The following is a 16,591-nucleotide window of genomic DNA, read 5'->3' on the forward strand; positions in this document are numbered from 1 at the left end:
TGATAGGGAATGGGCCAATGAACCGAGGTGCCAGCTTCTGCGACTCCACCCTGAGTGGCAGGTTCTTCGATGACAACCACACCCTTTGACCAACATGGTAGGTGGGAGCAGGAATTCTCCGACGGTTGGCCCCGGTAGTGTAGCTGGCAACGGATCTGAGGAGTGTGGCTCGGGCTTGTGACCAGGTGCGGCGACATCGACGGGCAAAAGCAAGTGCAGATGGGCAAGTAACCTCCTCTTCCTGGCTGGCAAATAGAGGAGGCTGGTATCCATAAACACATTGGAAAGGGGACATACCGATGGCAGAGCAGGTCAGAGAATTGTGTGCGTACTCCACCCATGTCAATTGCTGCGACCAGGAGTGGGGGTTGCGTGAAGTCATGCATCGCAGTGCCTTCTCGAGCTCCTGATTAGCCCGCTCTGACTGCCCATTGGATTGGGGATGGAATCCGGAAGTCAGACTGACTGTGGCTCCCAGCAGGTGACAGAACTCCTTCCAAAAAGCGGAGGAGAATTGTGGACCACGGTCAGAAACTACATCCTTTGGCAGTCCGTGGATCCGGAAGACGTGTTCCAGGACCACCTGGGCGGTCTCCTTGGCGGTTGGGAGCTTGGGGAGGGGAATGAAGTGTGCCATCTTGCTGAAACGGTCAACTATGGTGAGAATGACGGTCATGCCACTTGAAGGGGGCAGCCCCGTGACAAAGTCAAGGGCGATGTGAGACCAGGGACGTCTGGGCACAGGCAGGGGCTGCAGCAATCCGGCTGGGGGCTGGCAGGACGACTTGTGTTGGTTGCAGATGGGGCAGGCTTGGACGAATTCCCGTACATCCTTCCTCAGAGAGGGCCACCAGAACCTCTGGGCGAGCAGGTTGTAAGTGCGGGTGGAGCCAGGGTGACAAGCTAGGCGGGAGTCATGTCCCCACTGAACGACCTGGGACCTCAGGTCTTCGGGGACAAAAAGGCGGTCAGCTGGGCAAGTGCTGGGACCTGGCTGGTTACGGAGAGCCTCCAGCACCTGTTCCTCAACAGCCCAGGTCAGAGCTGCAACGATGCAGGGACTTGGCAGAATCGACACAGGGTCCTTGGAGGGGGTGTCATCCTTCTGGAATTGACGGGAGAGGGCGTCTGGCTTGGTGTTGCGTGATCCAGGCCGGTATGACAGAGTGAAATTAAACCTGGTGAAGAACAGGGCCCAGCGGGACTGCCTGGAGTTCAACCGTTTGGCCGTGCGGATGTACTCCAAGTTCTTATGATCGGTCCAAACGAGAAATGGAATGGTGGACCCCTCCAGCCAGTGACGCCACTCCTCCAAGGCAAGCTTCACAGCCAGCAGCTCACGGTTCCCTATGTCGTAATTGCACTCAGAGGGGGACAACCGACGTGAGAAAAAGGCACAGGGATGGAGCTTCCTATCCTCCGCAGCCCACTGAGAAATCACAGCACCAACTCCCACATCCGAGGCGTCCACCTCCACAATGAATTGCCGGTCCACATCAGGCATCTGGAGGATGGGAGCGGAGGTGAACCTCACCTTGAGGGTACTGAAGGCTTTGTCGGCTGCTGGGGTCCAGGTGAAGGGTTGCTTGGTGCTGGTTAGAGCAGTGAGAGGGGCAGCAACGGTACTGTAGTTCCGGATAAACTTTCTATAGAAGTTAGCAAACCCCAGAAACTGTTGCAGCTTCTTTCTGTTCTCCGGAACTGGCCATGAAGTGACTGCTGATACTTTGGCAGGATCCATTTGGATACTTCCCTCTGCCACTATGTACCCCAGGAAGGCCACTGTCTTGACGTGAAACTCACATTTCTCTGCCTTGGCGTAGAGGGAATTCTCCAGAAGACGATGAAGGACTTGCTGGACATGGCGGGTGTGTTCAGACAGGTTTCTGGAGTAGATTAAGATGTCATCCAGGTAAACGAAGACAAACTTGTTTAACATGTCCCGCAGTACATCATTCACTAGAGCCTGGAACACAGCAGGAGCATTGGTGAGGCCAAAAGGCATAACCAGATACTCGTAGTGGCCTGTTGGTGTATTGAATGCGGTTTTCCATTCATCTCCCTCCCGGATCCGCACTAGGTGGTAAGCGTTTCTGAGATCCAACTTGGTAAAAACAGTGGCTCCCTGGAGCAACTCAAAAGCAGAGGTGAGCAGAGGCAGAGGGTAACGGTTTTTCACTGTGATGTCGTTGAGTCCCCTGTAGTCGATGCAGGGGCGAAGAGATCCGTCCTTCTTCCCCACAAAGAAGAAGCCAGCACCAGCAGGAGATGAAGATGAACGGATTAATCCTGCGGACAGAGAGCCATTGATGTAGTCCTCCATGGACTTTCTTTCAGGAGCAGACAACGAATAAAGACGACCCTTTGGAGGGGCTGTTCCAGGGAGGAGGTCGATGGCACAGTCGTACGGTCGGTGAGGGGGCAGAGATGTGGCTCTTGCTTTGTTAAACACCTCTCTGAGACCATGGTAGCATTCTGGGACATTGGAGAGGTCAGGAGCGGAGTTAGTAGGTACTGGCCGAGGGGGTAGTGCGGCAGCAAGCAGGCAGGTTCGGTGGCAGTCCTCTCCCCACTCCCTGATCACCCCGGTCACCCAGTCGAGCTGAGGGTTGTGCCGGCGGAGCCATGGGTAACCCAGGATGAGGGGTTGGCCTGGAGAGGGGAGCAGGTGAAACTGGATAGTTTCTTGATGGTTTCCGGACAGACCCATCGAGACCGGGGCCGTGACATGAGTGACCGATCCGAGTAAGTGTCCGTCCAGTGCCCGGGCAGGAATAGGAGGTGTCAAACGGAGGTTCTCCAGTCCCAGTTGGCGTGCCAGCTTGATGTCCATTATGTTGGCTTCGGCGCCAGAATCCACCAGAGCAGCCAGGGTGTGAGTTGAGTCAGAGAGGCGGAGGTGAACTTGCAGCAGGGGTTTGCGGTCGGAGGACTGGATGGTCATTGAACTCAACCGGACTCCCCCTATGCCCGGTGAGCTTCGGCCCTTTAAAGGGCAGGTTACCACACGATGTCCATCACCTCCACAATAGAGGCAGAGGTTTGAGGTGAAGCGGCGCTGGCGCTCTGCAGGAGTGAGAGAGGCTCGCCCAATCTCCATAGGCTCAGACTGATCAAGCTGACCTGGGTGAGTGGCAGTAGATGACAGGAGCCCAGTCGGATCTCTCCGAATGCCGGTAGTAGGTGGACCTTGGCGCCCCCTCTCACGACGACGGGTCTGTATCCTTCTGTCGATCCTGACAGTCAGTGCGATGGCTTCATCAAGAGTGGAAGGCAGTTCATGGGAGACCAACTCGTCCTTGATATAGTCAGCCAAACTATGGAAGAACGCGTCCACCAACGATGGTGTGTTCCAAGAACTTCGTCTAGCCAGGGTTCGGAAGTCGATGGAATGGTCTGCGACTGTACGTCTGCCTTGTCGAATACTGAACAGTTCACGAGACGCCTCTGCGGTTGGTGAATCCAGGTCAAACACCTTCAGCATCTCCTCAGCAAACAGGTCGAAGGTTGCACATGCGGGGGTTTGACGTTCGAACTCTGCTGTTCCCCAGAGTCGAGCTCGGCCCGTCAGGTGAGTGATGGCATACCCAACTTTAGCCCCCTCCGTGGCGAAGGTCCTTGGCTGCAAGGAGAACTGAAGTCGGCAGCTAGTCAGGAATGGCCGGACCTGGGTTGAATCGCCGTTGAACCGCTCGGGGTTTCCAATCTTGGGTTCCGGAGCAGCGGCTGCAATGACCGGGGCAGGTAACTCGGGGGCAGGGCTGGTGGGCAGACTGGCTGGGGTAAGGTTGGTGAGGAGTTGAATGATCATGGCGAGTTGTTGTTGCTGCTGCTGGAACTGCTGCTCATGCTCATCGGTTTCCATGTCGGGGAAAGTGTGCGCTGAGTCCATAATGGTCAGATCGTACTGTCACGGTTCAGACAGACGACCAGAGGACCACAATTGCGTCACACCAGAAAGTTTATTAAAACTTAAGGGAAAAGGGAAGTAGGGAGTGAATGAAGGCTCCAGGGGTAACAGGGATCCCGTCCAATGTGCTGGGTCTGTGCCCCCCCCAGTGGCAGCGATGCGTCCTATGAAGCCGGTGGTGGGTGGTCCAGAAGTCCTGGGGGGGGGGAGACACAGACACAACAGGGCGGAATGAAACAAGGCAGCAGTACAGTTCAAGGGAAATCCAAAATACGTAGTAGCAAGGCAGAAGGCTGGTCAGAGTTACCGGGATTGAAGAGTAGTCAGGAGTCGTAATGGCAGAAGCAGGTCTGGATCTCCTGGGGCAGAAGAGTATCCAAAAATCAGGCAGGTCCGGGGTCACAAAACCAGGGTGAGCCAGAAGCGCGAGCAAACAGGTTCCGGGTGTGAGCTTTGCAGACGATCTGACACCGGAGAGCTGAAAGACAGGGCCTTAAATACTGGGAGAGGTAGTGGGTAATGCAGCGCAGCTGGCAGAGTAATTAGAGCAGAGCAGAGCAGGGACAGGTGGAGCTAGTTAGGCTGAGTAGAGAGAGTGGTGAGCAGAGTGGAAGAAAATTAAGGTGGTAACCCGGTGGAGTGAGAGGCTCATGACAGTAGTGGGCCATTGTTAGGATGGTCGGGCAACGGTGCAGGGTAGTGGGCCATTGTTAGGATGGTTGGGCAACGGTGCAGGGTAGTGGGCCATTGTTAGGATGGTTGGGCAACGGTGCAGGGTAGTGGGCCATTGTTAGGATGGTTGGGCAACGGTGCAGGGTAGTGGGCCATTGTTAGGATGGTCGGGCAACGGTGCAGGGTAGTGGGCCATTGTTAGGATGGTTGGGCAACGGTGCCAGGGTAGTGGGCCATTGTTAGGATGGTTGGGCAACGGTGCCAGGGTAGTGGGCCATTGTTAGGATGGTTGGGCAACGGTGCCAGGGTAGTGGGCCATTGTTAGGATGGTTGGGCAACGGTGCCAGGGTAGTGGGCCATTGTTAGGATGGTTGGGCAACGGTGCCAGGGTAGTGGGCCATTGTTAGGATGGTTGGGCAACGGTGCCAGGGTAGTGGGCCATAACTGTGTTGTGTTGTTGCAGAGACTGTTTGGTGACCATACAGATTCTGCACCTCTCTCTGTTCCAGCTATACAGTACATCAGCTATATCCCAGTTCTATTGTTCTGTATTATATGATGTGTTTGGGGGGGTGTGTCTGCACTTTGGGTTTTTTTTTTTCTTCTGAAAGAGGCTGCTATCACTGGGGACCTGGGGGGTAGAGAGGCTATAGAGGAGAGAGGGTAATACGCTGGTGTTTTGGGGGAAGTGAGAGCTCTGGTGTGTCTCTCCACGCCTATTGGACACCACAAACCAGATCAGGAAATGACTACAGCGCTAGGAGCAGAGACTACAAACCTGATCAGGAAATGACTACAGCGCTAGGTGCAGAGACCACAAACCAGATCAGGAAATGACTACAGTGCAAGCTGCAGAGACTACAAACCTGATCAGGAAAAGACTACAGCGCTAGGAGCAGAGACTACAAACCTGATCAGGAAATGACTACAGCGCTAGGTGCAGAGACCACAAACCAGATCAGGAAATGACTACAGTGCAAGCTGCAGAGACTACAAACCTGATCAGGAAATGACTACAGAGCTAGATGCAGAGACTACAAACCAGATCAGGAAATAACTACAGCGCTAGCTGCAGAGACTACAAACCTGATCAGGAAATGACTACAGTGCTAGGTGCAGAGACTACAAACCAGATCAGGAAATGACTACAGCGCTAGCTGCAGAGACTATAAACCTGATCAGGAAATGACTACAGCGCTAGGTGCAGAGACTACAAACCAGATCAGGAAATGACTACAGCGCTAGGTGCAGAGACTACAAACCAGATCAGGAAATGACTACAGCGCTAGCTGCAGAGACTATAAACCTGATCAGGAAAAGACTACAGCGCTAGGAGCAGAGACTACAAACCTGATCAGGAAATGACTACAGCGCTAGGTGCAGAGACCACAAACCAGATCAGGAAATGACTACAGTGCAAGCTGCAGAGACTACAAACCTGATCAGGAAATGACTACAGAGCTAGATGCAGAGACTACAAACCAGATCAGGAAATAACTACAGCGCTAGCTGCAGAGACTACAAACCTGATCAGGAAATGACTACAGTGCTAGGTGCAGAGACTACAAACCAGATCAGGAAATGACTACAGCGCTAGCTGCAGAGACTATAAACCTGATCAGGAAATGACTACAGCGCTAGGTGCAGAGACTACAAACCAGATCAGGAAATGACTACAGCGCTAGCTGCAGAGACAACAAACCTGATCAGGAAATGACTACAGAGCTAGATGCAGAGACTACAAACCAGATCAGGAAATAACTACAGCGCTAGCTGCAGAGACTACAAACCTGATCAGGAAATGACTACAGCGCTAGGTGCAGAGACTACAAACCAGATCAGGAAATGACTACAGCGCTAGGTACAGAGACTACAAACCTGATCAGGAAATGACTACAGAGCAAGATGCAGAGACTACAAACCAGATCAGGAAATAACTACAGCACTAGCTGCAGAGACTACAAACCAGATCAGGAAATAACTACAGCACTAGCTGCAGAGACTACAAACCTGTTCAGGAAATAACTACAGCGCTAGGTGCAGAGACTACAAACCAGATCAGGAAATAACTACAGCGCTAGCTGCAGAGACTACAAACCTGATCAGGAAATGACTACAGCGCTAGGTGCAGAGACTACAAACCTGATCAGGAAATGGCTACAGCGCTAGCTGCAGAGACTATTCTGAGGGGGAAACTAGAGTCTTTGGCAGCGCTCAGCCTCCACGTTTACCCCAGGCACCGATACCTGCTTGTGCTTTTAGACTAAAGCCAGAGCCAGTCACTGAGTCTGTAATGCTGTGATGTAACACTCTGAGGATTTAGTCTGTGGAGGGAGATGGTGACAGTCATCTTGTCTGGCATGCTGTTAGGCAAATGTATGAGAGTGGATAATGGCGTGTCTATGAAGAGTGTGGATGGGGAGGAAGGGTGTGTGTGTGTGTGTGTGTGTGTGTGTGTGTGTGTGTGTGTGTGTGTGTGTGTGTGTGTGTGTGTGTGTGCGTGTGTGTGTGAAAGGGGTATACATTGCTTTCAGAAAGTTTTCACACACCTTTACTTTTCCCAACATTTTGTTGTGTTACCAAGTGAGATTAAAATGGATTGAATTGTCTTTTTTTTTGTCAACAATCTACACAAAATACTATGTAATGTCAACTTTATGTATGGAAAATAAAACGATTATATCTTAATTAGATAAGTATTCAACCCCATGAGTCAATACATAGAATCACCTTTGGCAGTGATTACAGCTTTTAAGCAAGTGTTGGTTTAGTTGTTTTTTGATTAGTGATAATGTTTTTGATCTCACAGCTTTGGGGTTGTCTCCTTCCTCCTTTAATAACTGCCTGTATCACCGCCTGACCTCCAAATGTATTTCAACAGCAGTGCTGAAGGTTGGTCTGTACTGTATTCCCCATGTATTTCACTAATGCAGATGTTCAGACATTCTGCCAAGAAACAGGGAGGCCTCTCTCTCTCTCTCTCTCTCTCTCTCTCTCTCTCTCTCTCTCTCTCTCTCTCTCTCTCTCTCTCTCTCTCTCTCTCTCTCTCTCTCTCTCTCTCTCTCTCTCTCTCTCTCTCTCTCGCTTGCTCAGTCCCAGGGTATCTTACCACTCAGGGCCTCAGCATCAGTGCACTGTGCATGGTTGTGGTTGTGTGAATGTCCATTTGTCCTCACTGCTTAATACTGCATAACCACAACTGACAGTTGGATTATGTCGGATTGTTTTCTTCTTCATGTAAATCACTTGTGCCTCAGATACACAGAGCTTTCGGTCATTCTAAGGTGACTTTGAAATACATGGTCTTTTCGAGACGGACAGGAACAATTGTCCTGAAACATTGGCAATGATTAATTGCTTTGATAACTTGTATGCAGTAGTGCTATGTTTGACTGTGAATGACATATGGAAACGTAGACAGTTCTCCAGCCGTAGAGAACTACTCACCAACAATGAATACTGGAAAGTAAAAGTTTCCTCTATAAAATGTGCTCCTCACTGCCTCCTTATCAATCCATCCTTTATGGAACCCTATCAACCTGTTTCTCTGTTCCATGTCTCCATCCTTTATAGAACCCTATCAACCTTTTTCTCTGTTCCATGTCTCCATCCTTTATGGAACCCTATCAACCTGTTTCTCTGTTCCATGGCTCCATCCTTTATAGAACCCTATCAACCTGTTTCTCTGTTCCATGTCTCCATCCTTTATAGAACCCTATCAACCTGATTCTCTGTTCCATGGCTCCATCCTTTATAGAACCCTATCAACCTGTTTCTCTGTTCCATGTCTCCATCCTTTATAGAACCCTATCAACCTGTTTCTCTGTTCCATGTCTCCATCCTTTATGGAACCCTATCAACCTGTTTCTCTGTTCCATGTCTCCATCCTTTATGGAACCCTATCAACATGTTTCTCTGTTCCATGTCTCCATCCTTTATAGAACCCTATCAACCTGTTTCTCTGTTCCATGGCTCCATCCTTTATGGAACCCTATCAACCTGTTTCTCTGTTCCATGTCTCCATCCTTTATAGAACCCTATCAACCTGTTTCTCTGTTCCATGGCTCCATCCTTTATGGAACCCTATCAACCTGTTTCTCTGTTCCATGGCTCCATCCTTTATAGAACCCTATCAACCTGTTTCTCTGTTCCATGTCTCCATCCTTTATGGAACCCTATCAACCTGTTTCTCTGTTCCATGGCTCCATCCTTTATGGAACCCTATCAACCTGTTTCTCTGTTCCATGGCTCCATCCTTTATAGAACCCTATCAACCTGTTTCTCTGTTCCATGTCTCCATCCTTTATAGAACCCTATCAACCTGTTTCTCTGTTCCATGGCTCCATCCTTTATGGAACCCTATCAACCTGTTTCTCTGTTCCATGGCTCCATCCTTTATGGAACCCTATCAACCTGTTTCTCTGTTCCATGTCTCCATCCTTTATGGAGCCCTATCAACCTGTTTCTCTGTTCCATGGCTCCATCCATTATGGAACCCTATCAACCTGTTTCTCTGTTCCATGGCTCCATCATTTATAGAACCCTATCAACCTGTTTCTCTGTTCCATGGCTCCATCCTTTATAGAACCCTATCAACCTGTTTCTCTGTTCCATGTCTCCATCCTTTATAGAACCCTATCAACCTGTTTCTCTGTTCCATGTCTCCATCCTTTATAGAACCCTATCAACCTGTTTCTCTGTTCCATGTCTCCATCATTTATAGAACCCTATCAACCTGTTTCTCTGTTCCATGGCTCCATCCTTTATGGAACCCTATCAACCTGTTTCTCTGTTCCATGTCTCCATCCTTTATAGAACCCTATCAACCTGTTTCTCTGTTCCATGGCTCCATCCTTTATGGAACCCTATCAACCTGTTTCTCTGTTCCATGGCTCCATCCTTTATAGAACCCTATCAACCTGTTTCTCTGTTCCATGTCTCCATCCTTTATGGAACCCTATCAACCTGTTTCTCTGTTCCATGGCTCCATCCTTTATGGAACCCTATCAACCTGTTTCTCTGTTCCATGGCTCCATCCTTTATAGAACCCTATCAACCTGTTTCTCTGTTCCATGTCTCCATCCTTTATAGAACCCTATCAACCTGTTTCTCTGTTCCATGGCTCCATCCTTTATGGAACCCTATCAACCTGTTTCTCTGTTCCATGGCTCCATCCTTTATGGAACCCTATCAACCTGTTTCTCTGTTCCATGTCTCCATCCTTTATGGAGCCCTATCAACCTGTTTCTCTGTTCCATGGCTCCATCCATTATGGAACCCTATCAACCTGTTTCTCTGTTCCATGGCTCCATCATTTATAGAACCCTATCAACCTGTTTCTCTGTTCCATGGCTCCATCCTTTATAGAACCCTATCAACCTGTTTCTCTGTTCCATGTCTCCATCCTTTATAGAACCCTATCAACCTGTTTCTCTGTTCCATGTCTCCATCCTTTATAGAACCCTATCAACCTGTTTCTCTGTTCCATGTCTCCATCATTTATAGAACCCTATCAACCTGTTTCTCTGTTCCATGTCTCCATCCTTTATAGAACCCTATCAACCTGTTTCTCTGTTCCATGTCTCCATCCTTTATAGAACCCTATCAACCTGTTTCTCTGTTCCATGTCTCCATCATTTATGGAACCCTATCAACCTGTTTCTCTGTTCCATGTCTCCATCCTTTATAGAACCCTATCAACCTGTTTCTCTGTTCCATGTCTCCATCCTCTATAGAACCCTATCAACCTGTTTCTCTGTTCCATGTCTCCATCCTTTATAGAACCCTATCAACCTGTTTCTCTGTTCCATGTCTCCATCCTTTATAGAACCCTATCAACCTGTTTCTCTGTTCGATGTCTCCATCCTTTATAGAACCCTATCAACCTGTTTCTCTGTTCCATGTCTCCATCCTTTATAGAACCCTATCAACCTGTTTCTCTGTTCCATGGCTCCATCCTTTATAGAACCCTATCAACCTGTTTCTCTGTTCCATGTCTCCATCTTTTATAGAACCCTATCAACCTGTTTCTCTGTTCCATGGCTCCTCCACTGCTTATCAATGCTGAATTCAGCTGGCTGGCCTGCCTTTCCCCTGCTCCCCTCTGTATTCTTTAAACACCACATTCTCCCTGGCCTTGCATTCAACCCCTCAGCCTCTCTGTCTCCCCTTCCCCTAACATCCCTTCCCCATCTCCTCATCCCTAGCCAAGCTCCTGAATCAGAAACTACTCCTCCTGCTAAGAGCAGAGTCTCCCCTTCCACTAACATCCCTTCCCCATCTCCTCATCCCTAGCCAAGCTCCTGAATCAGAAACTACTCCTCCTGCTAAGAGCAGAGTCTCCCCTTCCCCTAACATCCCTTCCCCATCTCCTCATCCCTAGCCGAACTGAACTGGCTGATCCTATGGAGGGAGTAAAATGGGTAGTGGTGGCAGGTGAAGTACTGTACATTGACTGGTTTAGCTTTTACCAAACAAGGACCCACATAGGGTTTCTGGTCTAAAGTAGTGCGCTATATAGTGAATATGGTGTCATTTGGGACGCATCCTTGCTGTTGGTAATTCGTTTTCAACTAGACACTCTCTTTATTCCACAGTCTCACTCTGTTTGGGACTGAACATACAGCAGCTAGCTGATGGCGCTAGCATTACATTGATTCAATATTTACCGGTCAAAGGGGGATTCACCTGACACTTTTTAATATTAATGAGTGGAAGTCTTCTGTTTGGAGAGTGGTTCTTGTATCGAACTGTTTGCACAGCTATTTAGTCATCAGTCCTGAAGTCCTGGCTTTTACCATAAACCCCCTCCATGAACCGCCTCCCTGTAAAGACTATCTGGTGTTAGATGGTAACTGTCACTACACACACACACACGCACACACACGCACACACACACACACACACACGCACACACACGCACACGCACACACACGCACACACACGCAAGCACACACACGCACACACACACACACACACACACCCACATACACACATGCACATACACACGCAAACAGACACACACAGACACGCACACTCACTCACACACACACACGCACGCACTCACACACACACACACACACACGCACACAACACACACACACACACACACACACACGCACACACAGGCACACACACGCACGCACACACACACACACACACCCACACACACATATGCACATACACACGCAAACAGACACACACAGACACGCACACTCACACACACGCACGCACTCACACACACACACACGCACACAACACACACACACACATATGCACATACACACGCAAACACACACACACAGACACGCACACTCACACACACATGCACACACACACAAACAGATGTGCATACACACACGCACACACACAGACACACACACAGACACACACGCACACAGAAGCGTCATGCCCATAGGGGGCACAGAGGCAGGGCACGTCACCTCAGATTTGTCATGTAAAAAATTTAAATTTAAAAATACATGTATATAGTGCCTTGCAAAAAGTATTCATCCGCCTTGGTGTTTTACAACCTGGAATATAAATGGATTTCATGTAATGGACGTACACAAAATAGTCCAAATTGGTGAAGTGAAAAAAATACTTGTTTTAAAAAAATATATATATATACCGTTTAGCAGACGCTTTTATCCAAAGCGACTTACAGTCATGCGTGCATACATTATTTTATTTTTTTGTGTATGGGTGGTCCCGGGAATCGAACCCACTACCATGGCGTTACAAGCGCCATGCTCTACCAGCTGAGCTACAGCGGACCGGAAAAGTGGTGCGTGCATATCTATTCACCCCCTTTGCTATGAAGCCCCTAAATAATATCTGGTGCAACCAATTACCTTCAGAAGTCACATAATTAGTTAAATAAAGTCCACCTGTGTGCAATCTAAGTGTCATATGATCTGTCACACTGATCTCAGTATCTATACACCTATTCTGAAAGGCCCCAGAGTCTGCAACACCACTAAGCAAGGGGCACCACCAAGCAAGCGGCACCATGAAGACCAAGGAGCTCTCCAAACAGGTCAGGGACAAAGTTGTGGAGAAGTACAGATCAGGGTTGGGTTATAAAAAATATCAGAAACTTTGAACATCACACGGAGCACCATTAAATCCATTATATAAAAAATGGAAAGAATATGGCAAAACAACAAACCTGCCAAGAGAGGGCCGCCCACCAAAACACATGGACCAGGCAAGGACGGCATTAATCAGAGAGGCAACAAAGAGACCAAAGATAACCCTGAAGGAGCTGCAAAGCTCCACAGCGGAGATTGGAGTATCTGTCCATAAGACCACTTTAAGCCGTACACTCCGAAGAACTGGGCTTTACGGGAAGAGTGGCCAGAAAAAAGCTGTTGCTTTAAGAAAAAAATATGCAAACACATTTGGTGTTCGCCAAAAGGCATGTGGGAGACTCCCCAAACATATGTAAGAAGGACTAAAATTGAGCTTTTTGGCCATCAAGGAAAACGCTATGTCTGGTACAAACCCAACACTTCTCATCACCCTGAGAACACCATCCCCACAGTGAAGCATGGTGGCAGCATCATCATGCTGTGGGGATGTTTGTCATCAGCAGGGACTGGGAAACTGGTCAGAATTGAAGGAATGATGGATGGCGCTAAATGCAGGGAATTCTTGAGGGAAACCTGTTTCAGTCTTCCAGAGATTTGAGACTGGGACGGAGGTTCACCTTCCAACAGGACAATGACCCTAAGCATACTGCTAAAGCAACACTTGAGTGGTTTAAGGGGAAACATTTAAATGTCTTGGAATGGCCTAGTCAAAGCCCAGACTTCAATCCAATTGAGAATCTGTGGTATGACTTAAAGATTGCTGTACACCAGCGGAACCCATCCAACTTGAAGGAGCTGGAGCAGTTTTGCCTTGAAGAATGGGCAAAAATCCCAATGGCTAAATGTACCAAGCTTATAGAGACATTCACCAAGACACTTACAGCTGTAATTGCTGCAAAAGGTGGCTCTACAAAGTATTGACTTTGGGGGGGGGGGTGAATAGTTATGCACGCTCAAGTATTCTTTTTTTTTCTTTCTTATTTCTTGTTTGTTTCGCAAAAAAATATATATTTTGCATCTTCAAAGTGGTAGGCATGTTGTGTAAATCAAATAATACAAACCCCCCCAAAATCAATTTTTTAATTCCAGGTTGTAAGGCAACAAAATAGGAAAAATGCCAAGGGGGGTGAATACTTTTGCAAGCCACTGTATTTAGTGTAGATACATTACATTTGATGTTGTTGCTGTTGCTGTTTATCTGTAATACTACTAGGTACCTAGCAATTGTATTAAGTTGGCTTTAGCTAGCCCAGGTTCCCAATCTCCCAACCTCATAAATAGCTACCAATAAGTCATTTCACATTATCAATCAAGTTAGAGTAAATAGCTTAAGGAATACCTGGGATAGGATAAAGTAATCCTTCTACCCCCCCTTACCCCACCCCCCCCCCAAAAAAAATAAAAAAAATAATAATAATAATATTGTAAAGTGGTTGTCCCACTGGCTATCATAAGGTGAATGCACCAATTTGTAAGTCGCTCTGGATATGAGCGTCTGCTAAATGACGAAAATGTAAAATGTAAAATGTAACTATCTTAGCTGGAATGACTGCTGGCAAGGTTGGCAAACTTTAGAAAAACAAGCAATGACTAAATGTACTGAATAATACTCACATTCCTTTAAATATTTTACCCAGATCTTTGCAGATATACAGAGAAGCATATTTAGTTCTTAAAAATAAAAAAAACACCAGTCAGGAGGATACAGAGAGCTCATGAGGTAAATGTATATAGCCATGTTATTCCCTGGTATCCCTGCACATCGACTCAGTACTGGTACTCCCTGTATATAGCCATGTTATTACCTGGTATCCCTGCACATCGACTCAGTACTGGTACTCCCCGTATAGAGCCATGTTATTCCCTGGTATCCCTGCACATCGACTTGGCACTGGTACTCCCTGTATATAGCCATGTTATTCCCTGGTATCCCTGCACATCGACTCGGTACTGGTACTCCCTGTATATAGCCATGTTATTCCCTGGTATCCCTGCACATCGACTCGGTACTGGTACTCCCTGTATATAGCCATGTTATTCCCTGGTATCCCTGCACATCGACTCGGTACTGGTACTCCCTGTATATAGCCATGTTATTTTTACTCTTTATTTTATTTGTTATTCACTGTGTATTTATTTCTCGAGTCACTATGACATTTTATTTATATGTTTACCTTTAACTCTGCGTTGTTGGAAAAAGACCCCTTAAGAATGCATTTCACTGTTAGTCTGCACCTGTTGTTTACGAAGCATGTGACTAATCCAATTTGATTTGATTTTAAGTGGTATGCTTAGATATGCAGAATAATCAACATATTTTTTACCTAAAATTATCCATATTAATTATGGCTCTAGTTTGCAGGAAAAAAACTGAAAAATGGGAAACCGCCCGTTAGGACCACCCCCCTCAGGACCACCCCTCAGGACCACCCCCTAGGACCACCCCCCTAGGACCACCCCCTCAGGACCACCCCCATCGGGACCACCCCCTCAGGACCACCCCCTCAGGACCACCCCTCAAGACCACCCCCTCAGGACCACCCACTCAGGACCACCCCCTAGGACCACCCCCCTCGGGACCACCCCCCAGCCGTCCTCAAATACTGTGTGCCCCCTCAGATGTTTGGGTTGCATGAAGCCCCTGCACACACACACACACACACACACACACAGTCAAAACCACTCACTGGATGTAGACTTTATATTAAACTGCAATTGAGAAGTAGTAATTATTTTTTTTAAATCTGAAGGCTTTGCAACCAAATGTGAGAGTCTCTGAAACAATCTTATTACAAGCCTTTCTTCACATTGTCCGAGTTCTTCAAAACCTGCATCATCCAGTGGAAAATGGTCCCTTTTCCCCTTTAAATAGAGCTAATCTCTTGTTCCAATTCAGCCTTGGAGATCAGTGTCCTGTAAATAAGTTATAAAATAAATCATACATGTAAAAAAATGAAAGGAGAAGGGCCTAAAGGATTTACCAGTGTTAATCTTTCAGTAGAGTAGATATCTGGGCTCTCTAGTCTCCCTCTTTGTTGACGGAAGAGGGCTCTATTGTTGCGGCTCCAGTGGCTCAGAAGCTGGTGCCTTTTGAAGAGGCCCGCTATCGGTGCTCTGCATGCCTGCCATCCTCACCCTGCGCTGGGAAGATAGGCTGCATGGCCACAGTGGAGGATGAAGAAGATTGAATTTGACTGTCACTTCTTCTTCCCCCAGCATATGCATGCAGGGCTGAGCTCTGTGTAAGGGCAGGTTGAAGATACAGGCAGGGCTGAGCTCTGTGTAAGGGCAGGTTAAAGATACAGGAAGGGCTGAGCTCTGTGTAAGGGCAGGTTGAAGTGCAGGCAGGGCTGAGCTCTGTGTAAGGGCAGGTTGAAGTGCAGGCAGGGCTGAGCTCTGTGTAAGGGCAGGTTGAAGAGCAGGCAGGGCTGAGCTCTGTGTAAGGGCAGGTTGAAGTGCAGGCAGGGCTGAGCTCTGTGTAAGGGCAGGTTGAAGTGCAGGCAGGGCTGAGCTCTGTGTAAGGGCAGGTTGAAAATACAGGAAGGGCTGAGCTCTGTGTAAGGGCAGGTTGAAGATACAGGCAGGGCTGAGCTCTGTGTAAGGGCAGGTAGAAGTGCAGGCAGGGCTGAGCTCTGTGTAAGGGCAGGTTGAAGATACAGGCAGGGCTGAGCTCTGTGTAAGGGCAGGTTGAAGATACAGGCAGGGCTGAGCTCTGTGTAAGGGGAGGTTAAAGATACAGGAAGGGCTGAGCTCTGTGTAAGTGGGGGTTGAAGTGCAGGCAGGGCTGAGCTCTGTGTAAGTGGGGGTTGAAGTGCGGAGGTAGTGAGCCACTGATGACAATGCCCCGGCTCGGCGCTCCATCTCTCCTTGCCTCCTCCTTGCTCTTTGACTTTGAATGCGTCACAAATGGCACCCT

The sequence above is a fragment of the Coregonus lavaretus genome (genome assembly GCF_964263955.1).
Source record: "Coregonus lavaretus genome assembly, contig: HAP1_SCAFFOLD_389, whole genome shotgun sequence".
Taxonomy (NCBI): domain Eukaryota; kingdom Metazoa; phylum Chordata; class Actinopteri; order Salmoniformes; family Salmonidae; genus Coregonus; species Coregonus lavaretus.